This window comes from Sturnira hondurensis, unplaced genomic scaffold (genome assembly GCF_014824575.4).
Source record: "Sturnira hondurensis isolate 20B ecotype Veracruz unplaced genomic scaffold, ASM1482457v3 Scaffold0024822, whole genome shotgun sequence".
NCBI lineage: Eukaryota > Metazoa > Chordata > Mammalia > Chiroptera > Phyllostomidae > Sturnira > Sturnira hondurensis.
This window is the reverse complement of record NW_028097453.1, coordinates 2,338,920-2,364,403: the sequence shown is the minus strand read 5'-3', so window position 1 is coordinate 2,364,403 and position 25,484 is coordinate 2,338,920. Positions and strand designations below refer to the sequence as shown.

General features: G+C 52.2%; 1 long non-coding RNA gene across 1 annotated transcript; it reads left to right on the top strand.

Moving 5' to 3' along the window:
- Positions 1 to 7,476: 7,476 nt before the first annotated feature.
- LOC118981941 (uncharacterized) lies at positions 7,477 to 19,370 on the top strand. Its single transcript, XR_005065438.1, has 3 exons — positions 7,477 to 7,654; positions 10,710 to 10,906; positions 19,283 to 19,370. It is a non-coding gene; the product is annotated as an uncharacterized LOC118981941 (long non-coding RNA).
- The last annotated feature ends 6,114 nt before the right edge of the window (positions 19,371 to 25,484 follow it).

Genomic DNA, 25,484 nt, shown 5'->3' with positions numbered 1-25,484 from the left:
CTCATTTTCTCCAGATGAGATTTTTCTCGGCGCCTCTGTGCCCCACAGGAGATGACTGCATGCAGCTCTAAATTCTCCAAGGGGCTTGTTCTCCAACACGGGCGGAGAGCTGCTCTGCTGGGCTTCCACATCAATGCCTGGAGCAGATTCTGGTTGGCTGTGCTTGAGTCATGTGCCCAACTCTGCGCCAATCACTAGGTCCACGACGAGAGAGGGCTACTCTCATTGGCCAGACTGAGGACAGGATCCCTCCCTGTTTTGGGGAGGAGAGGCTGGCCCCAGCTGAACCGCATGGAGTGGGTTCCCCAAAGGAAAGTGTGGTTTGATTTTATTTCCAAGAGAAGCAGGAGGGAAGCTGGGAAGGCAAAAAAAGGTAAACAATACAGAAGTCCTTCACTTCCGGTCAGTTGGAGAGTTCCATCAGAGTAAATTCTAGGTATTCAGAAAGAGGGCTAATCTATTGGCCTTAAATTAGAGTCCAGGTTTCCATGGAGAATGCGGAATCCTCTTCCCACCCTGACCACCGTGTAAGCACTGGGACCTAGAGTGACCACAGTGTGGGTGGATTAGGCGTTTGTGTCCCTCAGGGTGGCTTGCAGGTCATCTGAGCAGGTCTCCCCTCACACTCGCAAAGAACCCCAATAAGGTGGCAGGCCCCAGGGGCACTCCTCTGCTGCCTTTGCTCTCCCTGTCCCCTTCCCCCCAGGCACCAAGGAGGTCATTGCAGGGTGTTTGCTGAGGCCCCTTCCCAGCAGGTAAAAGTAAATACTTTGGGAAGAATTAGTCAGCAGTTTACCCTTCAGATGAGAGCTTTTTACGGGGACCTGGGCCCAGACATACCTGCTTCCCCCTGAGGGGTTAAGCTGTTATCTCCTCTCCTACAAAGGCAAACAAACAAACAAACAAAACACAAAACAGAACATTCCAAACACAAAGGGAAGATAGCTCATTTATTTGCTGAACAAGACTGGAGAGAGCAAGCCTCGGAAGATCCCAGCCCTGAACTAGCAGGGAATATGCACAAAGTGTGGTAGGTATCACCATGATGCTGGAATGGAAAAACGGTTCAGTGAGGAATTCCCTACTGTGTCCCCAGTGCCCATCCTGGGCAGCCCTGGAGGATTCCAGAAAAATACATGGTGCTGTCACAGGCTGAATCAGGCCCACACCCAGTTCAGATGTTGAAGTCTTCCCCCCTGGTCCTCAGACTGTGGCTGTATTTGGAGCCAGGGTCTCTAAAGTGACCATTAAGATAAAATGAGGTCATTAGGGTGGCCCTAATCCCACATGTTGGTGTCTTTAGAAGAAGACGTTTGGGCACAGACAACACAGACAAAGAAGAGAGGAGGAGCTACGGAGAGAAGTTGGCCATCTCTGTAACCAAGAAGAGAAGAAACCAGTGCTTAATCTGACACTTTAGATTTGTAGCCTCCAGGATTATGAGGACAATTTCTGTTACTTAAGTCACCTATGGCATCGTGTTATGGCAGCCCTAGCCAACTAAGACACGTGCTTTACAATCAACAAAGACTTTTTTTCATACGTGCACTCACTTATTTCCACAATAACCCAGGCGAGTAGAGTAACCTCATTTCATTGAGGAGGAAACTAAGCAGCTAGTAGCCTGAAGTCACCTACTCACCAGCGGCAGAGCCTGGCCTTGACTCCAGCCTTCCTGACTTCAGGCCCTGCCTCCGCTCCAACAGACTCGCTTCTCATTTGCAAAGTTCTCAGTGCCCTTGTTGTCCTTTGTTTTCCTACCCATCAGCCATGGAGGGGCGGTCACGGGGTTGCAGCCCACCTCCCTCACCTGGAGAGTGGCCGAGGGACTCGCTCTGGCTTGCACGAGGAATTGGTGGCAGGAATGGTACTGAAGCGGCTCCTGAATTTCTGGGTCACTGCTAAGTGATGATTTCTCCTATCTCCTATTCACTCAGCCGAGTCCAAAGAGTCCAGTGCTGTGGGGTCAGCGGCTTTGTTCCCTGTGGGAAACAGTCCCTGTCCCCGCCTCTAAGGCAGCTGAGCACCTGAAGGGTCCCCTGTTGACAGGCCTCAGTGCCCAGTGGGATGGACTTGTCCCAGGAGGAGCGGCTTTCATCAGTCCCCACCTACTGGGAGCAGAATGACACAGGAGACCCGTTGCATCTGGGGTTTGCTTTCTACTCAAAATACTCATGTCTTTTCCTGAAAATATTGATTGAAAAGTTGATATCAAGACAACCCAAGGAGCCGGACCAGCAAATTCCAGGGACTCAGGTTCTCTGTCCTTTCTGAGAGCCAGATGCGGCTGATAGGGTAGTAACAAGATTTTTTTTTAAGATTTTATTTATTTATCTTTAGAAAAGAAGGGAAGGAGAGAGGGAGAGAGATATTAATGTGTGCTTGCCTCTCGTGGGTCCCCTGCTGGGAACTGGCCTGCAACCCAGGCATGTGGCCTGACTGGGAATCGAACCGCGATCCCCTGGTTCACAGGCCCGTGTAAGCAAGATTTTTAAATGACTTTCTTACACACAGCAGAAAGAGCAAGAATCGACATCGGAATACATTTTTGAAAGGGAAAATTGTACCCACAATCCCATCACCCGCGTTTTTTCTCTTTCGGTGTTCCTCTCTTGCCCCTATGCACATATAATCATTATAGGGTATCCTCGCGGCAAAGAAGAGATTTTGTATTTTCATTCAACATCATAATATACGCATTTTCAAGTCATCACATAAGCTTCCTGATTATATTTTTTAATGGCCGCATAACAGCCCTTGAAGTGATAGAACTATAATTCGCACACCATTCTCTCCGTAGTCGTTTAGGTTGTTCCTAATTTCTCGCCTCAAGTGATGCATCTGTACGCGGACCGCAGGACCCGGCAGATTCTTGATTCACTCTGGACTTTTCGGGTCTCAAGCAGTGTCTCCCTTTCCGGGTGAGTACCCCGAGTGTCCCTGTGGCCGTGGCGACCAATGGAACGGTCAATGTGGAGGAAAGGTCAGGGAGAGGGCACCCTGGAAACCAGCGAGCCGGAACCCGGGCATGACCTCCCATTTTCTCACCCAGTCATTCCAACCTCTCAGGGACCCCTGGCAGCCGCACAGTGGCCCTGAGGTGGGAAGCAGCCTGTGAACACAGAGGGTCCCCATCCAGCTCCTGAAAGAAGCAGAACAACATCAAGCTACCCAGAGAGGCTCTGTGCCTTTAACTCTGTGTCTTCCCTCCCCTCCAGGTATTGGGGCTCCTGAGAATAAACTCCCAGGATGCTCTCAGGGGACCTCATGGCTGATCCCAGGAGCTCAGGCAGAAGAAAAACTGTCCCGAGGGGACAGAAGTCCCAGCCCAAAGACGGCCTGCGCACAGTTGCCCAGGCCCTGCCATGGCCAGAAACTCCTTCTGGCTCCTTGTGCTGCACCTTCTTGCCCAACCCCTTTGGGAAAGGCACCCTGTAGGCGAGAACTGCTGAGAGCCTTGGGAACAGGAAAGAGGCGGGGAGGCAGACGATGTTCCCCGGGCATCCGAAGTCAGCTCCATGTGGACACCACACTCGAAAGGCCAGTGGCTGGTGCAGTCTTGGAAGACCCACCTTGCCTACTGCCTGCTGGCCACTGTGTCGGTCCCGCCCCTCGGGATAACTTGAGTTTTGGGGTCTGGTAGCAGGGCAGCATCCTGTGAAACCTTCTCCATCGTCCTCGTCATGGTCAATACCAAGGTCGCTCAGTAGCCTTGATTAGTAATAACAGAAGACTGCAACCCTGACCGAGTATTGCTAGATGCTACCCTAAATGCTTTACATAAATATCTGAAATAACACAGCAGCCCTATGAAGAAGGGATTATTATTAGCCCTATTCTGTACACGAGAAAATGCAGGCTCGGCAAGGGCAGGTATTGTCACCAGTCCCAAGTCTCAGCAGGTCACGACTCAGATTCAGCCAGGTTGACTGGAGCTCACAGGCTCCCTGCTAGGGACGCCCCCTCCTGCCCACGTAGCCGCACCGAAGTAAGAGTCATAAAAACTGAACCCTTAGCAAATGCCAGGCACGCTGCGGCGTCATTCGCTTACATCCCCTTAACTCGCAGATGAGGAAACTGGGAAGCAAATGGGGTTAATGCACTTCTCCAAAGTCACAGAGTAAGTAAATATGGGAGGCTGTTTTTCTCTAGAATCCAATTTCTCCTTCGTGTAGAATAATAGACTCTGGCTGTTGGCCAAACATGTGACCTTCTAGAATTAAGACTACATTCTCCAGGAGTTGTTGAAGCTAGGTGTGTCCATGGGGATTGTGGGTAATAAAATGTCAGCAAAAATGGTATATGCAACCCCCTTCTCTCCTTTCCTCTGTCCTGCTGGTGGAACGCTGGCGTGACGGCCACAGCTGGGGACGTGCCAGCCTGAGCTCTGGGGTGACCAAGGCCACAAACAGCAGAGCCACCCAGTGGGGGATGCCTGGGTCCCCAAGGACACTGCCAAACTGAGTCAGCTCAGCATTCTCTCTCAAAGTAACCACCTCTACGCTTTTACAAGAAAGAGAAATGAACCTCTAGCTGATTTAATCCACTATTGTTTGGGCTTTTCTGTCTTTACAGCCAAACATAATCCTCATTAACATAGTGGTGGAGCTGGAATTCAAACCAGTTTGACTCCGAAGGGCCACCCTTAGCCACCTCACATGCTAACTCTACTGTGAAATCTCTGTGCCCACATTGGTTCAGCTTAATCTCTCCACTCCCTTCTTCGGGTCATTCAATAAGCACTTTCCAAGTGCCAGGCTCTGAGCTAGGAACAAACCAAGAATATAAGTACGAGTAAGACTTGGCCGGTGTCCTCAGGGACTTGGCAGTCCATCTTGGAAGACGATGGCTAAGCTAATAAATGAAATCCAGTGCCGTGAGCCCTGCGACGGAGATGGGAGCCCATGCGCTGGGAGCACTGAGAGAGGAGGGATTCACTGCCCAAGAGGCGGGAAGCTTTCAAGGGGCGAAGCGGGTGATTTGGACACGCTAAGCACCTGCAAGAAACGGTACCGTGTGCGTGGTTCTGTCACACCAGCCCACAAAACCACCTGCCTCGGGTGACCGCCTTCAGTCTAGAAATTCAGCCCACAACCCTAATTCTGGAATGTTAGACTCGAATCTCCAGCACTGGAGACCTCCCTAACTCCTTTGGGAGTTTAGACTGTTTCTGCTTAGTGGGACTCCTGAAGGCCAACCCCCCCTCACAACAAGAAAGAAAATGGAAACAGGAAATCAGAAGGCCCCCAGCGACAGGGCTGGATAAATAAAGATTCTCAACGTAGCTGCGACAGCCAGAATGGATTCTGTCCCTAATTACTCTGCCCTTGGAAATGGTGTTTCCAACGTGACTTTCCTACCTGCTATTCCAATGGTGAAGTTGCCGTCAGTGTTAATAAAGCCCCAGCCTAGCTCTCTCTGATTGGAGACAGAATTACTTGGAGGTGGCAGCTGGGGCAGCCTTGCCGCTAACGAGGGCAGCTGATGTGTTGGCGCTGGCTTGCTGGCCCCACGACTGAGGGGATGGGAAAGCTCAGCCCAGCAAGTGGTCCCCCTACCCCGACCCCCATTGCTTCCAATCACTCTACTCCCGGCTTGGAATCAAGGCAGTGAGATCTGCTGGGGGCAAAGAGCTTCCCCACCCCGGACACCGAGGCCAGACACCGCTTTCCCACCCTCAGCGTATATTTATTAAGCAGCTGCTATGTGCCTGGAGTGGTGTCCGGGGCAGCACGTGATAACGGAGACGACACAGGGAGGCGAGTTTACCGTGAAACGAATGGAGCTTACGCTCTTGGGCCTCCCGTGCCCACAAGGTCTGAAAGGGGCCCGGCAGCGTGCTCACATGGTCACAGGCTTCTGTAAACATTTCTTGTAAAGTCCCTTTCCACTCCGACTCTGTCACACTTCCCCTAGGGTAGGTGGCACTGAAGTGGCCACAGGCATGTATGGAATCTGGCTAACAGGAAGTGAACCTGGGCCTACAGGAGGGTTTGTGTTTTTCGTGGGATATACTTAGGTGCTTTGCAGTCACTTTTGTGTATAGTAAGTCCCTGCTAGCCACCTCAGTGTGGGATGACTTCCAGGACCCCTCCCCTGGCCCACGGTACCCCGACTGACCTGGCATCGTGCCAAGGAGCAGGGCCAAGGAGCATATCAGATTTGGGAGTGTCCTGTGGATCCGGCCCTGGAGGCAGCAGTCTGTGAGCGGGGGAGGGGAAACAAGGTTTGACCTGGACAGAGCCAGGAGCCAGCTCACGGAAAACTGCCCCCGTCCTCAGATGTATGAGATTCTAAGTGCGGGGTTCAGTACTCACAGATGCTGCTATGTACTAGGAATATTCAACAACACCGGGCTACAGCTCTACGCTTGGCTTTTTTTCCTTTTCTGGTGGGAAATATGCCAAGTATGCCACAGGAGTTATCAGACAGAAGGTCTCTGTTTGCAGGGCACACACGAGCTGTGGCGGTCCTGAAAGAGCAGGCATGTCTGGTTGTGAGTCCCATGTTTTATGCATCCCAACCATCAATAATAAATATAATTTTTATTATGCCAGAGGAAAGACTTAATTCTCTATGTAAAAAATATTACCAAGCTGTCGTACGAAGAGGTGAAAAAAATTTCATCTTCAACCAAACATGAAGAAGAAGAAAGTATTATACCAGCATGCTAAGCAACTAATTAATATAATCATTATATTATTACTTTTCTGTATTTTGTGATATTTGTGGTATTTTCAGCCTTCAAAGTTTGAGTTTGTTGACATTTCTTTTCTCGGCCTAAATAAAGATCCACTTTCAATATTTAATTTTGCTTTTGTAATTTCGTATTTTCCTTAAAGAGGGCCCTCCAAAATGTCTAAGGCTCGGGTCCCATAGAACTGAGGTTCGGCACAGTCCTTTGCTCCTTGTCATGGTCCAACAGGAAAACCCTACCACCTCCCTCCCTCCACCACGTGTGGGACCAGCCCCCGCCGTGTGCCGGGCTCTGAGCCAGGGCTGGGCACACAATGGTAGATGAAACAGGTCTGAGACCTTCCCGGGGGGACACAGACCTCAAATTCACCAAAGCATTTTGGATGCTGTGGGGAGAGAATAAGGGAGGGAACTTCTTGTAGGAAATCATATTTCAGCTGAGCCCCAAAGAATATGAGTAAAAGGAAGAGCAGGCCAAGCAGAAAGAACAGCATGAGCAAAGGCCCTGAGGTGGTCAGGGCTTGGTGCATTACAGGTAATCAGTAAATATCTGTTGAATTAGTTAAAAAGACAAATATTAGGATTGGCGCAGGGCCAGGCTGCTATGGGAACGTGTAGAAGAGGCACCGTACCCCTGCCAAGGCGGTCAGGTGTGAAGGAATGAGGAATAAGAACCAGCTCGTCAGGTTAGAGTCACAGCATGTGCCAAGGCCCGGGGATCGGAGGGCGATCAGAAAGCACTCTGTACTGCTGGACGGCAGTGGGTCCAGTATGGCTGGATTCAGGGAGGAAGGTTTGGCTGAGGGGAGGCTGAGAGTAGAACAGGAAGACAACCGGGGTAGAGAAGTGGCCATTGGTGAGGCTGGATATGCGCACCAGGGCCAGAACATGAAAAGCCTTGTAACCCAGGGTGAGATGTCTGGACCTCCTGCTGGATGCCACGCTGAGGTGGTTTTAGGTAAGGGAATAACACGCTCGGATCACGTCATTTGGGGAAGATCTGGTTGCAGGTCAGGAGAGGGCTGGATGAGAGGGCAGAGCAGGGAGACCAGTCAGTGAGACGTTAGGAGAAATGCAGGCTCAAGGAGGTGGTGGCCAGAGGCGGTGGCGGTGGGAAGAGGCGACACAGCCCGAGAGGCACGGGATGGCATAGACAGGACAGAAGGATCGCGCAGGTGGAGAGGCGGTGCCAGGCTGCTTCGTAGTCCCACTTCCTTCGTGAAGCCAGCCGCTCTCGGGGGAGCCTGCGGCCTTGGCTCCTGGTGCCCCTGCACCGTGTGCCTGCTGTTCACCCTGCAGACCCTGCCTCTGTCCCGACTCTCGCTGGGCTTGGCTGCGCGGAGCCAACAGGAAAGCGGAGAGCAGGGGGGTCCCGATGTTCTCTCTCTTTGAGCCCCTCTGGGGAGGCCCAGGCTGGCTGCACCCGCACTTCCTCTCAGGACAACCCTGTCACCTCTCCCCGACTCTTCTCCTTCCTGGCTTCAGTGTCTGCTCCCGTCCCTTCGCCGGGGGCCTGGGGTAGTCACAGCAGCAGAGTCACGCCATCATCTCGGTGGCTGCCCCACGCCTCACCCACACCTCTCGTGAAGTCACCTTCTTGAGTTATTCTAATGAGTGTGTCATCACTCGTTTCCTGTTGGGACCTTGGCTGAGTCACACACACACATCCCCCTCTGATACTGTCTGGTCAGGGTTCATAGGTCCTTGTGCTTTTAAATCAGGCCACACCCCCACAAGCCCGACAACCCAAAGAGGCAAAGACCATGTCCTTCAGCCCTTTTCCCGGTGACCAACCAGGATCTTTCTGCACATCTTCTCCTTGGTTAAGTCCCAGTTCGGAGCCTGCCTTCCTTCCCTTGCCCTGGTTGGTCTTCCCAAGAGCAACCAGAGCTCCTGGGACTTCCCAAGCGCCAACCCCTGCCTGTCCTGCACCCCCGGCCAGTCCTCCCACCCTGGTGGGGTCCCGGGGAACCAGCCATCAAGTCACCAGTGAGCAAGCTCCCCGCCTGCAAAGGCTGCCTTCATGTGAAATCCAAAGTAAACATCTGTTTTTTGATCTAACAATAAACATCAATTTATGCTAAAAACATTTTTTTTAAAAACCACTGACGAGATTTTCTACCTCCAAAATTGTGACTCAGCTCATCCCAGCCGAACTCGCCCTTCTTCCTCTCTCGGTTGGCAGGTGCCCCGGGCACGTGGGGAGTCTGTCTGTTGGGCACCAGTCAGCACGGCACGGGGTAATTCCAGTCACTATGCGTGGAATTCACCAGTTCGACTTGGCCAAGTCAAGCCAGGTGGCGATGGGGAAGTAGAATCCTTTCTTTTTTTCCCCCTTGCTCAGTTTCCTGTTGGGGGATGAGGGTGGCAAGAGGGAATCAATTTGCCACTGTCCCCGCATGTGGTTTTCAACCTTGGTGCCTGCTGCGGGGACAATTCTTTGCATGAGACTAACCTGCTCCCTGCCAGACATTTATCATTTCTGATCTCCAGGTGCTAAATGCTACCAGCATCCCTCAGTCACTGTGACAATAAAAAATAAAGAGCTTCCAAACCCTTCCCAGGAAGCAGGACTGCCTCGGGTTAAGAAGCTGCGTGACCTGTGTGGTTGAACGCAGGTTGAAAAAATGGCCCTGAATGGCCCTGCCCCGCTGGTTCCTAGTGTCTGGAATAAACACCTTCTCTGTCCCTCCCAGCGGAACTGGCTGGGCTGCGGAGAATAGGACCCTCCAGGGGGAGGCTGGATGCAGCTTCCCCCCACTGTGAGCAAGCAAGGGTCTCAGCCGAGCACCTATTTTAGCATCTTGCCCTGTGGTGTGTCTCCTTATACCATCACCTTCAATAGTAATTAACTCTCAGGACTGGTCACGGGACATTTCAAAATCTACATTGTGCCTCGGACAAAATGATAAGCTCCCAGAAGGCGGAATGTGGCAGACCTCTTTCCTCGGGGGAGAAGATAAGCTGGGATTTAGGGGTAACTCTGGAGGGGGTGACTAGCGATCACCTGGCAATGTGGGCTGAGGACAGGGGGCGGGGTGGAGCCAGACACAGACCGAGGGTGCGCTGTCCACAGGGAGAGCTGACCGGTGGGAGGTGTGCCCTTGGTCCAAAGACGCTGCTTTGAGGAATGAACACACTTAGGGGCTGGGAGGAAAAATAAAGCCCAATAAAGGAAAGGGTGGAGTTTTAGGACCGTGGGAAGCGATGGCAATGTGGCTGGGTCACAGAAGTCCACAGGGAGGGGACTGGTCACTGGGACAAGGAGGAGGCAGCACCGAGGAGAGACTACTCTGCGTGTCATCTGAGAAGTCTGTGGTGACCTCTGGACCCTCATGGGACAGTGGTGAGGGTGGACTGTGCTCCAGGGACCAGGGAGAGAGGAGACAGGCGGAGTGGAGCGTTCAAGAATTTCGTTTTGTAAAGTGCATGAGTGTCTAACCACTACGCTGTGTCCCTGGAACTAATACAAAATAACACTGAATGGAAACTGTAATTGAAAAGAAAAAAATTAAAGTCAAGAATATGTAAATAATCCGGGATGCCCCAGAGCTTGAATGGAAATAAAATTATATCTTTATTATTAAAAGAAAATTTTCAGAAGGGGAGGGGAGGGGAGGGGAGGGGAGGGGAGGGGAGGGGAGGGGAGGGCAGCTGCAAGAAAGGGTAGCTTCGCACAAAGGAAGCATTCAAAAATGTATCTTTTTATATACATGTGCAATTGATCCATGTATTTATATGCAATCAGTATCATAGGAGAATATTATAGGAGCGAGGGAAACGGTGTTTGGGGGCATGGGTAGAAGAGCCATTTGCACTGGGCTGTTTGAAGGCAGAGATGATTGGGTCTGGGTAGGGGAGCTCGGGATCCAGGCGGAGGTCTCAGAGCTGGGACGGAAAAGGACATTCCTGGGGTCAGGAATGACTGTACGCGGGGGCCTGGGGAAGAGGTTGCTTTCTTGGGAATTGTACCAGAACCATGAAATATCCCCGGCTCTTTTTTATTCATGCAGAGGCATGTAGACAAACTCCAGCCCCTCCTGAGCTTCTTACAGAGGGCACACTTCCTGCCGTTGCACTGAAATGCCTTCCCCTCGGATGTTATACAGCTCAAGCCTCGACAGGGCATTTGAGGGCAGGCTCAGAAGAAGAAGGCAACACTAAGAAGTGTCCAGGAAACCCAAATGCCTCCTTCATTCCAAGCACGGAGGTCAGTAATAAAACTGTGTTTATCACCGATTAATCTACAGCCTGAATGCAAAGGTTAGATGGGGGGTGGGGGGGAGCCACCCTCAACTACACGACGTGCACTCTTGCCTTTTACGACTCTGGCACAAACAAGCAGGAGGCAAGCCCCATTTACAAGGACGGCAAGGCCCGGTCTCCTCTCTGACCCAAGTCCTCTGCATGCATCATAAATATCTCCATAGTCATAAATATCACTGATGAGAACGCAGAGGGCTCTTAATTGGTTCCAACTCATTGCATGGTGGAGGAAGCTGGGGAAAATGCACCGAATAAGAATAAGACAGGGTGAGGGAGCACCCGGGCGGGAGTTCAGATCGAATCTTCTTTCAAAATGATGCTCTGTCTCCGTGCTGACTGGCGCCCGGAGAGGACGGGCTGACGACCGTCAGGAGGGGCCCGCTTCCCGCCGGCCCAAGGCCCTCCCTCTCCAAGGGGCCAGGTCCCTTCGAGTTGGGTTTTGTGGTGGCTGGTATTACTACTACAAGGAAAGAAGGCAGATGACTAGCATTTATTAAAAATTCACTGCAGAAACCCACATGTCTTAATATACAGTGAATTAATTTACAACAAAAGAGCCAGGAAAATCCACCGGGAAAGGTCAGTGCCTACAATACATGGTGTTGGGAGAGCTGGCCCCCTATGCTACACCTTACACAGAAATCAACTCACAACGGACGAAAGGTTTATATATATATAGGGCTGGAAAGAAACCATATGACCCCCAGAGGAAACATAAATGGTAAGCTCCTTAACACTGGTGTTGGCAATGATTTGGGGGGCGGGTGGATTTGACGCCAAAATACCAAAAACAAACAAGTGGAACTACATCAAACTAAAAAGGTCCTTGACAGCAAAGGACAGTATCAACAAAATAAAAGGCAACCTACTGAATGGGAGAAAATGTTAGCAAATCATATGTGTGATAAGGGGTTAATGTCCAAAATATATTAAAAGCCCATACAACTCAATAGCAAACGATCGAATTTTTAAATGGGTCCGAATAGATATTTATCCAAAAAAGGCATACACATGGGCAAGAGGTACGAGGAAAGATGTTCTACGTCACCAATCACCAAGGAACGCAAATCATGAGCGAGCACCTCACACCTGTTGGAATGGTTCTGATTCTAACAGGACAAGAGATATATCAGGTGTTGTTGAGGAGAGAAAAGAACCCTCGTGTGCTGTTGGTAGGAATGTAAATTGGTGTAGCCATTCTAGAAAACAGTACGGAAAGTTCTCAAGACATTTAAAGTAAAAGAGCGACGTGACCCAGCAATTCCACTCCTCCTATTTATCTAAAGCAAACAAAAACACTACCTCAAAACACCATATGCACCCCACGTTCTTTGCAGTGTTAGTTACAACTGCCGAGACATGGAAACAGGGCCCCAAGACAGGTCCCATCAACGGTGGGTGGGTAGGGACCCTGTGACAAACACACGGTGGAGAGTTACTGAGCCATGAAAACAAATGAAATCTTGCCATTTGCAACAGCATGACGGACTTCGAAGGCATTATGCTAAGTGGAATAAATCAGACAAAGACAAATACCTCATAGCCTCGCTTATATGTGAAATGTAAAAATAACAGCAACAACCCAAACCAAGCAAGCTCACAGATACAGAGAACAGTCTGGAAATGGACAAAGGACACCTACACCAAAACGAGTCTGGAAGCCGTCTCACTCACCGAAGCTCGCACACCCGGCAGGGAGAAAGAGCTTCTTCCTTCTGACCCAGCGACTCCCTTCTGACCCAGCCGCAACGCACTGCGCCTGCCTGCAGCCAGTAAAAACTGACACAGCTTCCCCCAATTACTCCTAAAACCTCGTGAAAGCTGGCCTTCCCTTTGTCTCCTGGATGGACCTATGGTTTTGCTTGTCCCTCGTTGCCATTCCTGAATAAACTCCTTTTGGCTAACTAAAGACTTTCGTTATTTCATTTTTTAAATCCTCACCCAAGGATATGTTGATTTTAGAGAGAGGGGGGGAGAAGCATCAGTTTGAGAGAGTAACAGTGACCAGTTGCCTCCGGTATGCACCCAACCGGGGATCAAACCGGCAACCTAGGTAAGCGCCCTGACCGGGAGTCGAATCCACAGCCTTTGGGGTACAGGACGATGCTCCAGTCAACTGCGCCACCTGGCCAGGGCAACACTTTATTTCATTTTTAAGTCAACAACAGACCGGTGGTTGCCAGGGGCAGGGGGTAGGGACAGCGCAAAAGGGTGGATGGGGGAAACGTTACAAACTTCCAGTTACGACATAAACGAGTTCCGAGGCTAAGATGTACAGCAGAGTGACTGTAGTTCATGACACTGGGTCACATATTCGGGAGTCCTCGCCTTGAGAAAAACGTGTAACCTTGTACAGTGGTAAATGTTAAGTAGACTTACTGTGGCGATCGTCTCCCCACATACACAGATATTGAATCATTATGTTGTACACCTGAAACCAATATTGTACGTCGATCCTCTCTCAGTTGAAAACACAAGTACCATTAAGTACTTGAGAAAACCCTCAGGCGCATCTCTGTGTCCCTGCTGAGTCCCCGCAGCTCGGCCTCGGGAGAATGCCCGCCCAGTGACAGCCACCAGAGGGGGAGACTGCCTCCCTGCTCTGCTCTTATGTGACACTGTGAACACAGTTTCAATAGCAGGGTAGTGGGTAAACAAATGGCAGCACATTCATGTAATGAAATACTATTCGGCAATAAAAAGATGGACCCCTGATCACGCACCGTCATGGGTGAGTTTCGACAGGAGCCTCACATAAGAGGGCAGCCCACTCGGTTCCCTGTCCGCGGCGGTCTGCAGTAGGCAGGTGGGCTGCAGCGGGTGAGGGAGGGGTGTGAGGGAGCTTGTCGGGGCGATGGAAACGTTCCGTGTCTCCTGATGGGGGTTTGACTCACACAGGCATTTGCATTTGTGGAACCCCAGCAGATGTACGCCGCAGGTGGGTGCATTTTACTGTACCTAAATTTTACATCAGATGCAGAAACTAAAGTAATATTGAACTCCAGTTAATGATATGCATGCTGAAATATTTAGGAGGAGGTGTTCTGATGTCTACAGTCTACTCTGAAATGCATCACTGAAACAAAACAGATTCGTGGATGGGTAAAGGGGTAGAGAGATGGACGGATGTGTGAAGAAAGCAGTTTCAGTAAGACCTTCATGGTACAATCTAGGTAGTTAGTACACAGCTGTTCATTGTAAAATTCTTTCTACGCTGCCAAGTGTTTGAAAATTTTCACAATAAAATGGAAGAAATAAGCGTGATGCGATAAAAAAAAAATTGCAGTCATTTATTGGGTGCCCAGTGTTGGTGAGTTCCTTCCACGCAGTCCCCGATCCTCATATGATCCCAACTCTACAGACTAGGAGGCGATGGTCCCGGGGAAGCCCAGCTCCTGGGCGGACCGTGCTTCTGTGCCCGGCTTTCACGCACGCCTTCCAGAGGCTGGACCTGCAGGGCAAGACCCTGGCTCCTGGATCTTGGGTAACAACGGTTTTCTTCTAAAGCTGCTGCCTCTCCGCCTTCCTTCTCTGTGCTGGTTTCTGATTCGCCTCAACAGTCAGAAGGAGTCTCCAACCAGCAAGCAATTGACAACATCACAGATGTTAATTGAACACCTACTATGTACAGGGAATTTGAAGAAACATAAAACACAGTCCCTGCCTTCAGGAAGCAATCACAGGGGCACGGGAGATCTTGCTTCCTGACAATGTTGTCCGTTTGGGTCAGGAGCTGCCTCCCAGAAACCTGGGTCCCAGCAGCGCCCAGTGGATTTGGGGAGGAGATGCAAACGCTGGCCCTGGAGGGGTCATGTGGGGACGGTAAGGAAGAGGTGGGACTGGGGGGCGGGGGCAGTTAGTGTGCAGGAGCAGAGACAACCCAGTAAGAAATTTTTTATTTTCACTGCAAAGCAGTGTCCCACCAGAGGTTGTAAGCACAGGAAGTGTGTGATGAGTCGGTATCTAAGGAAGACGATTTATTTGCAGCCGTGGAAGAAAACTGCAGCACAAATAATCACTAAGGCACATCATTATAAAACGACGTGGCGGACTCTAGAATACCCTGGACCTGAGGTTTCCAAGCTCCGATGATACTGGAATGTAGGGAGCCGGGGAAGGGCCTCAGGGCCGCCGGCCGAGGAAGCAGAGGGAGGCAGGTTCCGCCCCCTCCCGGCCCCGCCCCAGCTGCTGTGTCACTGCTTTTGCCGGTTCAGTGCGGGAGAAGGCAGAGCACATTTATTTCGAAATGAGGATTCAACAGACCTCAATTGAATGATGTCAGTTAATTACAGAAACCAGTGGCCAGACAAATGGTGTCAGGAGGGGCAGTTCAAGGATAAATAACTTGCTGGGCACCGGCCTCCCTCCCACCGCTAAGGGAGACGCCTGCACACCGGCACCTGCCAGGTGCCAGCTCTGACAAAAGCCAAGAGTCTCAGGGGGAGGGCGGCGTGGAGGACGGCTGAGCCTCCGCTGCAGGAAACACCTGAAGTGGCCTCGGCCCAGCACAACACGCATGTGCAATGGGCTTGGAACCCGGGCCTGCGGCCTGGCTCAGCCAGCCAGATTCGGCCAGCCAGGCTCTGTTCAGACCTCACTCCACCACCACCGCCCCCCAACCCCGCCACCACAGGTCCCAGGGCCCTGCCTGCTTGCCCCCGGCCAGCTGGCTCCAAGCAGCTTCGGAGTGGGACGCGCTCTCTCACCTACTTTGTTGTTCAGTGCCCAGAACATTCAAGAACTTTTCGTTCTTAAACTAGCCCCAGATCACAAAACAAACTCGTGGAGGTCGCACAGCTGCTGGGGATTCTTGCAGATACAGGACTTGGGTGGGGTAACTGATAAATTCCTCTCCACACCTAATCTGAAATGGTCTTGTCAATGGTGACTCCTAGATGCCCTCCAGGCTCAGGTGGCTCAGCCCCACCCTCCCCTAGTCTCTTCCTGAGACTCTTGGCTTTTGTCAGGGCTGGTACCTCACCTGACCTCTGTGGCATGTGACAAGGCTCCCTTCCAGGACTTCCTCATAGTTGTGTCTCACCCCACTGCTGCGTGTGTGACCCCGTGCCACGCCTTCTGGTTACCTAGCACTGCCTGATACACCACCCAGAACCTCATGGCTTGAAAAAGCAATCGCTCATTACTCTCACAGTTTCTGCTGGTCAGGAATTTGGGAAGGACTTGGCTGGGCACTGCTGGCCCAGGGCCTCTCAGGTGGCTGCAGTCATTTGTCAGCTGGGGGGGATCATCAGAAGGCTGGGCTCACGGGACTGCCGCGTCATCGCTGACTCTTGACAGGGCGCTCTGCTCCTCTCCATGGGATCCTCTCCAGTTCCTGTCCCAGAGCAAGAAATCCAAGAGACCACGCCAGATGCTGCAAGGCCTTCGAGGGCCCCGCCTTGGATGTCGTACACTGTGCCTCCTTCCTGACTTTACTGTCACACAGGGCCAGCCCTGATGCAGCGTGAAAGGGGACTACACAACGATGCAAGGATCGTGGCACGCCATCGTGGAAAGTGGCCTGCCACACTGCAAAGGCTCAGAAGAGAAGGGCAGGCTCAAGCTATTAAGCTGTTTACGGCTTAGTTGCAGGGAGAAATCTGGCATACCTGGACCTATGATGCAAAGAGGATGAATAATAATGGTGGTGATGATGGTGGTGATGATGACAGCGATGAAAAGACACAGTACCTGCCCTGGAAGGGAAACCAGGTGTTGAGTACATAGGCAGACTTGGCCCTGCTCTTTTGAAGCTTGTAATCTAGTGAGAATGACAGGTTTCATATAAATAATTGCACTTGGCATAAAATCCTGTCTCCTTAACCTTGCCCTGCCCATTCTTCTGTGTTTCATCTCGTTTCTCACTGAGCTTCAACCACAGTGGCCTTGTCTCCATTGCTCCAACAGACTGAGCTCCTACCTGCCTCAGGGCCTTTGCACTTGCTCTTCCCTAGAATGCCCTCCACGTCTTCCCTTCCCCCACCAGCTGTTTTTTACCAGCCAGGTCTCTGCACTTAGCCGTCACCTGATCTTTTCTTGGGCATTTGTCCCTCATGTCCCCCGACTAGAACGTAAAAAGCTGCAAGACAGCAGAGACTGTTCAATCTCTGTCCCCGTGTGTCTCCAGACCTGGACAGTGCGTGATGAATTTGATTGAGTGAAGCACCCACTTTCTGACCAGGTCTAAAATTGTATCAAATCTCCCTCCTAGAACATTGTGAACGGAAGCTCCAGCCCTGTTGCTCCGCCACCTTGCAATCCAAACGGCAGCTGGTGAGTTGGAGACAGGGTCTAAGACCTCACTTCTCTGACTCCATGACTCTGAGCACAGAGCACACGTCTGCTGCTCCCTCGCTGGCTGGCTGTGTCGCTTGTGTTTGTTCTTCAGAGACCGGTCCTCAGTTTCCGCCTGCCTTGGGTTGTCTCCCCACCTTCCCGAGGGAAAGGCTGTGCTGGCCTGTTTGCTGCACGTGCATTTGCAGCTTTCCTGGGCTGCAGTGTAGGAAACAGTTGCTCGTTAACATCCCAGCTTTCCTGCTTTTCAGGAGAAACAACATGACAAGCAGAGACTCCATGCATATTTATTTTGAAAATATGCTTTTTAATTCGAAAGCAAATGGACGCTGCCAGTCGGCAGGTCATTTCACCTGCTGTGGCGTGTGATTAGTGAGGCCTTTTCTCTCTGGGCGGTGGTGTCAGCTAATGGACTCAAGCTCCCCATGTGTGTTTATCTCCAGTTAATTAAAATTTTGCCAAGTCTTCCTTCCGGCTCTTGTGCACAGCAAGGCGGAGCCGTGGCTCCTGGCACCGACCAGGGCTGGCAGGCTGGGTGGGGGCGGCCATCCTGTTAAATGTCTGTCTAAGAGGGCCATCAGGCCTGCGGGCTGGCACCCCTGAGGCTCGCCCACTGGGAAGCCACAGATCGATGCTGGCGCGGCTCTCCCTGGCAGGTCTGAGTCAGCATCAGAGTGATTTTTCGGAACTGTTATTTGACAATAAATCTGAGCAGAATTCTGGGAGATGTCCCTTGAAAACTGGAATGGATTCCCTGTGCATCTACATCGGAAGGCAATGCAACCGTGAAGTGAAATTGCATCTGGTAAGTGACGAACGGGCCAGTTTGCCCGCATTTATTCTGAAGTCAGGGGCCAGGTTAAGATCCTGTACCTCAGATGTTCATTTTGAAAATCTGCCTCTGCCAGGGATGGGGGAGGAGGCTCAGGACTGAGCTGCAACCGGGGAAGTTGCTGCGCACATATTCACCTTCCCACCACCCCCTCCCTCCAGTCACTGTTAGCTGCGCCTTCGTTCATGAATCGTTTCAGCAGGTACCTTTGCTTGACAAGCTTGGAAGCCGGGAAAGGGCCCTCCCTTGAATTGTGTACCCCCAAAAGATAAGCCGAAGCCCGAACCCCTGGGGCCTGTGAATGTGGCCTTGTTTGGAAACAGAGTCTTCACAGATGTGATTGGTTAAGATGAGGCCACACCAGGTGGGCCTGATCCAATGGCTGCCGTCCTTGTGAGACAGGACAACAGAGACGCAGGCACCTGCAGCAACTGCCAAGTGATCCTGGAGGCAGAGACGAGAGTGACGCGCCTACCAGCCAAGGAACACCGAGGCTCGCTGGCAACACCAGAGCGAGGAGGAGGCAAGGAAGGGTCCTCCCGAGAACCTTCGGAGAGAAGCCCTGTTGGCACTTTCATTTTGGAACTGAGCGGATGAACTCCTATTGTTTGAGGGCACCCAGTTGGTGGTACTTCGCTCTGGCTGCCCTAGGAAACGAGTACACTCCACTCCTGGCCCTTCTGCTGACTCGCTCAGCCAGCATGCCTCTCTGCGGACCCTCTGGACAGGCTGGGCCACCCCGGTTCCCTTCCTATTGGGGGGAGGTCATGTACAGTGAAAATCCCAACTTGCGAGAGGCTGAAAAAAGTGGGAAGTCAGGCTAGGAAGAAAACCTCATCGTAAGTCAAGTCCCGTGTACGATTTTTGAAACATCTCAGTGCCCGCTCTTGCGGAAGAGGAGGTCAGTAATCATAATAGGATAGCTGTTTGATGGCGGAGGATGTCACTCGGCCTCGAGGGCCATCCCTCAAAATTCAAGTCTCCCTGGCTACCATCACAGGCACAGAGAGATGAGAGGTTGGCATGAATTTGTACTGACCCCAGCAAACATCCTGGAAATTGAATTGTTATTTTCGCATTCCTAACTCTTTAAAAGTTCAGTGTGCCCCCAAAATATATAATGAAATTAAATTGAGGGTTCCAGCGAGGTGAGTCTCTGTTGGTTAACATTCCGTAATAGTCTGTTTTCTTCAGACAGCTGTGGGAAGAGATACTGAACTCCAGGGCAGGAGACTGGGACCTGAACTCCGACTCTGCTCATCCTCACTGAGGCCTGGGAAGGTAAGTACGTGGTGGGAGGGACTGAGCCCCCACCCCCAACCCCACCTCCCAAGAGACACACTCAGGGACCAAAAGGGTGGCTTCCAGCTGGCCTTCGTTTTGCTGAGTGGGACCCACCAGCTGAGGGTAGAGGTGAGCTGTTCTAGGCAACCTGGGACATTTTTAAGAAGTTATAGGGGTAGACAGGAGAGAGCAAGAAGGTGATGGGCAGGGAAAAGGCATGTGTGTGGGGGGTGGAGGGCAGGTGTCCCATGGAGAAGCTGATTTAGTTTCTATCGTGTGGTGTGAGACCTGTATCTTCTGCCCCATCTCCATGTCTGACAAGTGGACCCAACCATCCCCACCTCCCGGGGCTGCTGGATGGAGGTGGGAGAACCAAGGCGCGGCTGGCCTCTTCCCTCCTTTCCTTGCTGCAGGAGAGCCTGCCGTTTCGCCCATGCTTCTGGAAGGAGGCACCGAAAAGGAAAGCCAGCTCCCCGGTCTGCACACTGTGTAATGATCAGCTTTGACCTGATTCCACTTCAAAGTGTTTGCTTCTCTCTCCTACCTCCCACCACCTCCCACCCAGCTGCCAAGTATAGAGAAACAGGAAAACGCAGGCCCAGTGGAAACTGGAATGCTAAAGCCTTTGAGAAAACAGCTGTTTGCTCGTTCATGTACCATGTTTTGGCCCCATCCGTTCGATGACAAGAGCCTGTGGGGAAGAAGAAGAATCTGTGCACTTTATATAATCACCTACACGGGGCTCTTGCACCCTCATTTCGTGCCACAACAACCCTGGAAAAAGCGAAACCGCGTCTCAGAGATTAAATTCTTTGGCAAAGAGGCATGTGGCAGAAATGGGTCGAGAGCCCGGCTCTCCTCACCGGTTTCCTTGCCTGCCGCTGTCTGTGGCGGTTTTGATGGGTAACCACTCCTGCCGCTGTTAGGGTGCATTCGGCAGCAAACAACAGAAACTCCAAGTCACGCTGGCGAGGACAGGCGGAAATCCCGATGTCGGGGGGCTTCAGAGTCAGCGTAAGACAGTGGCTCTGTGCTCTCTTTCTGCTCCTCCCTTGCTTTTTGCCTCCTCTGTATGCTGACTTCATTTCTAACCTGGCTTGGCTCACGCCAGAATGACTTATTGCACTCCAAACTCCACATCGACACATCCCAATGTGCGAGGGGAACAGTCTCTCCCAGCGTCTCTCTTACTTACGAATAAGGAAGGGTCTTTACGAGAAGTCCCAACAAACAACCCCCCTGCGCCTCGCTTTCTCAAACTGGAACAAATCTTGTGGTTGACATCTGTCACATTTGTGGTCATCCTGGCTCTTTCAAACATTCATCCTTTGTTAGGACAAGTTTGAATTACAAGTTCCACCTCCCCAAGGTAGAAGCCAGATTTTCCTCTCCTGACACAGGCTTGGGGCTTTTACTCAAAGGTTGGTGACGCAGGAAAGAGAACACCTCCCCTCCCTCCCCCTCCCTCCCCTCCCCTCCCCATACACACAGCAACGGAGTTGTCAGTGGCTGCCGCAAAGTCAGTGTCCTGGCGCAGAGGCAGCTGGGGTACAGCCTGTAGCGCCCACATCAGAGCTTGGTGGCGGTGGCAGTTTTGTTGTCATCTCTGACCTGTGGAACGGTTTGCGCCAGCTTGCCTGCGAGCCTAGCTCCCCAGCTCTCCCATGATCCTCCGAAAAAACTCCTCAAGGTCTGAGTCACCCAGAGTCAGCTTCTGTTTTGCACACACCCATTCCTGAGCACACGGCTGGCCCCATGCCCTCTGCTGACCTGTGTCCACCTGAGTTCCTGAGCTACGTACGAGGTGGCAAGAGAGTTGGGGTGACACCAATCAAGACCAGCCCTGAAATTCAGGGTGAGGTCAGCTTCCCAGGAGGCCAGGGGGACACGGGGGAAACCTAAATAAAACCCAGGCCTGCAGGCAGGGGGCAGGATTCGCCACTGTGCGCAGGCGCCTGCACAGCTGGCAGGAGGAGGCTGGTAAGCCCTTCAGCCACGGACCCCACATGGACTGACATGAATCCTGCATCCTTGGCCACAGGCAGGGTGCTGCTGCTGCTGCTGCCGCCGCCACCTGGGTCCCTTTGTGGAGACGGTTTCCATCTTTCTGGACAGGAGAGCCAAGCAGAGCAGCGATGCATTTACCCCAGCCAGTAAATGAGAGTTGACAGCTAACCCCATGCAAAGCCCCGTGCCAGGCACCGCAGAGGAGGCAAATGTAACTCAGACCTGCTCCTCGCCCCACACAGGGCTGCTGAGTACACAGAGCCAGCAGCCTCGGCCTAGGGATTCCTCGTGCAGTGTCCTCCACAGCAGCGCTGCCTTCCAAAGCGATGATGACCTGGCTGCCGGGATCAGGAGCTTCATTCCAGCAGTGCGCTCAGTGGCCTGCCACTGAGGTTTCCACGTGAGGGGCCTGCTAGGTGCAGATGCCTCCCCTGGTGGCCGGGTCAGTGTCCAGACGAGATGGAGCAGGGGGAGAGGGACCTGCTCCCAGAGACCTGGACCGGGCAGGAGGTGAGGTTAGCACCTGGAAAGCCAGGAGACAGGGAGCCACAGGCAGAGAGAGGTGGGGAGAGCTCGAAGCACTCTGCTTGGGGCTTCGGTCACCTGGGGCTTTCTGGCTGGCACCTGGGGTGGGACGGAGCACTCCTCCCCGACGCAGCAAGCCCACAGACTCCTCTGTGGGGCAGCAATAACAATGGACGTGAAGGCTTCCTGCATTTTGCTCTGCCTTCAGCAGTCTTTCCCCATGAGGGGTCAGCCCTTCCGGCTTTCCTGGAGCAACAGGGCATTTCCTCTGGACTGCCAGCACCCCTTGGGGAGTGTGCCCCTGGGGACCCAACCGTTTGCCGAGTTCCAAGCCATTTTCAGTTGTACAGGCTGGTCAGGGATGGAGAGCCTGGCTACAGTGTTCCAGAAGCCCCGGCAGATGGTACGATGCTAGGCACGCCCAGGACTCCCCACCCTTGGCAGTGCTGACATTTGGCCGCATCCTTTGTGGTGGGGGCTGCCCTGTGTATCACAGAATGCTCAGCAGTGACCCCGGCCTTTACGTACTACATAATAGAGCGTAACTCCCCAGTTGTGATAATGAAAAATGCCTCCCAACATTTCCTACGTCCCCTGGCGGGTAAAACCACCCCTTGTCAGGAACTGCTGGTGTACCAGCTGCAGGTTTGAACCCTGGCTCTGCCATTGGTTAGCTGTGTGAGTACGGCAGGTTATTTAACTGTCCTGTGCCTTGATTTTCTTATCTGTAAAATGGGGATAATGATACCTAGCTCCTAAAATTGTTAAGAAAAAGTTAATACGTATAAAGAACAGTGGTTAGCCCATAACAAGCATTTGATAAGCGATAGCTATTGTTCTGATCCCAGTAACCAAGCGCAGAGCAAGAGGACGGCCGGAAAGACTGCTCCACAAACACTCACCGTGGAACAGAAACAAGGGCCTGGATTCAGTCATTCATTTTCTGCCCTGCTTACCTCTGGGCAACTATTTGAGGCAGCTTTAAAAAAAGCACACACACTGTTGAGCAATGAAAGTTTCTTTTCACAACACAAGGGTAGATAATGTGAGTATTTAATGAACTTTACAGATCAATAAGTAAACCACCGATTATCACCTAGATTCATGAAAGCAGGATATGAGCACATAAGCTAATAGGAGAAAATAACATGGAAAAATGCCCAACACACATAAAATTTAAATAGCAACCCAAAACTACCTACTAAAAATGCCAGATTAGCAGGTAAGAGGACAGCGAAACGGACACTATCACATATTGTAGGTAGAATCATGGCCATTTAAAATAGAGTCAGAGACTGATCAACAGGAAAACTGGAGAGGGGAGTTAATTTTACCAAGAACTGGAAATCAGATGGAGTGCTCACTTAATCAACCTATGCGCCCTTGAGCTTCTTAGCAGCCACTGCAAAAATAAAAACCCAGCTCAGAGAACTCACCACCAGGGCCTCCAGGAGAAAGTTTGCTCCCAAGGCCAAGGGGAGCTTCCATCAAGTGAGTCCCTAATACAGGGCGGTGGGGAACAGAATCAAACAATGTTCCACCAGCGGTTCTCAGGCGAGGTAATAGGTGCCTCAGCTACAATAGAAGGTTATTTATTTAAAATACAACACACAGTCCTGGCTGCTGTGGTTCAGTGGATTGGGCAATGAACTGTGAACCAAGAGCTGGTTTGACTCCCAGTCAGGGCACATGCCTGGGCTGCAAGCCAGGTCCCTGGCTGCGGGCATGTGAAAGGCAACCAACTAAGACGTTTCTCTCCTTCTCTTTCTCCTTCCCTTCCCCTTGCTCTAAAAATGAATAAATAAAATCTTTTTTAAAAAACCACCTTGCCAGGTAGACCAGACACAAACCACACCCACTTGTCACTTCTGCTCTGACCAAGAATGGGCCCTCTCTCCCATACCAAGGAATAAATGCCCCTCACTCTAGCAGCAGGCTGGGCTGGGCAGAAGCAGCCTCTGCCCCTGCCTGCTCTGCTGACTGGCAGGGCTAGTGGCCGGCACAGGGGCCAGATGCCTAAATGATCCTGATGTCTATGCCAAATCCACCCCCCACACACACACACACACCACCGCTCAGTTGTGAACAGCTCCCTCGGGGGAAGTAGGGAGGGGAAGGGGCCAACTCAGAGTGTGTGGAATAAAGGAAGTAGAGGCGCAGGTGCCCCCAGGCAAAGGGAAGCAGGGGGAACAGGACCTGGTGAAAGCCCCTCTTTGCCCTCTTACCCTCGTGCCTCAGTTTCCTCTTTGGTAGAATGGGGATAATACAGTAAGGCCTCACTTACCACCACCCACAGGTTCTGTGACTTTAAGCGAAAGAGTGTATGGAGACCAATTCGGCCGCAAGCTAGTGCACGTAGAGACGAGGTGAGTTCCTGCAGCGTCTGTCAACGTTGCGCGGACATGCTGAACGCAGTGAAGCTACTCGGGGACCTGCTGCAGTGACCTCATGAGGACTGAAAGCGCTCCCAAGTGAAGCGCTCTGAAATGCCCGCCACACCGGAAGGGGCAGCTGCCCCTCTCGTGGCCATTTTGCCCTCCGCAGTCCTCTGGGTGAGTCCTAGATGCAGGCCTCCCGTGCCCAGGAGGCACTCCCAGTGCAAGAGGGTTCCCACCCTTTAGTCGCTGTGTAACCCTCCGCCTAGAGCCAAGCCAGGGGACCAAGCGTAGTTCACAATATACTGGAGGAGCCCTAGGCATGGGGTGCTGGTCTCAGCCCTGGTGCAAGGGCCTTGGGCAAATCCTGGCTCCAATCGGGGCTTCCGTTTACACACCTACTCAATGGAGCGATGGGACTAAATAACTTCTTGGTTGGACTAGATATCGGAATGACTTCAGGCCATCACCAAATGCAGACTCCCAGGCCTGCCGACCGAATCCAAGTCTCTGGAAATCTGCGTTTAAAATGGGCTCCTTAGGGATTCTTCATGTGCAGCAGGTTTGCAAGTCACTGAGTGGATGAGCCGTTGTAAGGCCCCCCCTCCCACATTCCCATGCGAAGGTTCACTGCAGATTCGGGAGCAGAAAGGGGCTTGGCGTGGTCAGTGCCTTGGTGGCCCGGGACACAGGGTCGCTTGCCCCTGGGAGCTCCAGAAGAACCGTGCTCATGCCCTTGCTGCCCTGCCAGGCCTTCAGCAGCCCTAGAGGTCGGAAGGTACACTTCCTGTCCAATCACACCCTCTACCTCAGAGGTTTACCTCCCACTCTGCGGGCTTGGTTCTTAGCGCTGTAGAGAACAGCCCTGCGTGAACCTGAGTGCCGCTGGAAGGCAGCCCAGTCCTGACAACGCTCCTGGTGACGGGGGCTCCTGACTTCAGCCCTCTCTTTCCATTCCCATTGCTACCACCCTAGTTAGGCTCTTATTCGGACCACTTCCCAGCTAATAATCTTCTGCCCCCACCCTCCCCGCCCCCGCCCAGGTCTCCCCAACTCTCCGGTCTTCAAGGCATCAAAGGCTGTTTCCTGACCCCAGCTCTGATTGCGTTGTCTCCAGCCCACAAGCCTCGGGCCTCTCCACCAAAACCTACCTCCTCAGCCTGACTCAAGGCCTCTCAAGAGCCCACTCCAGGCCACCTTTTTGC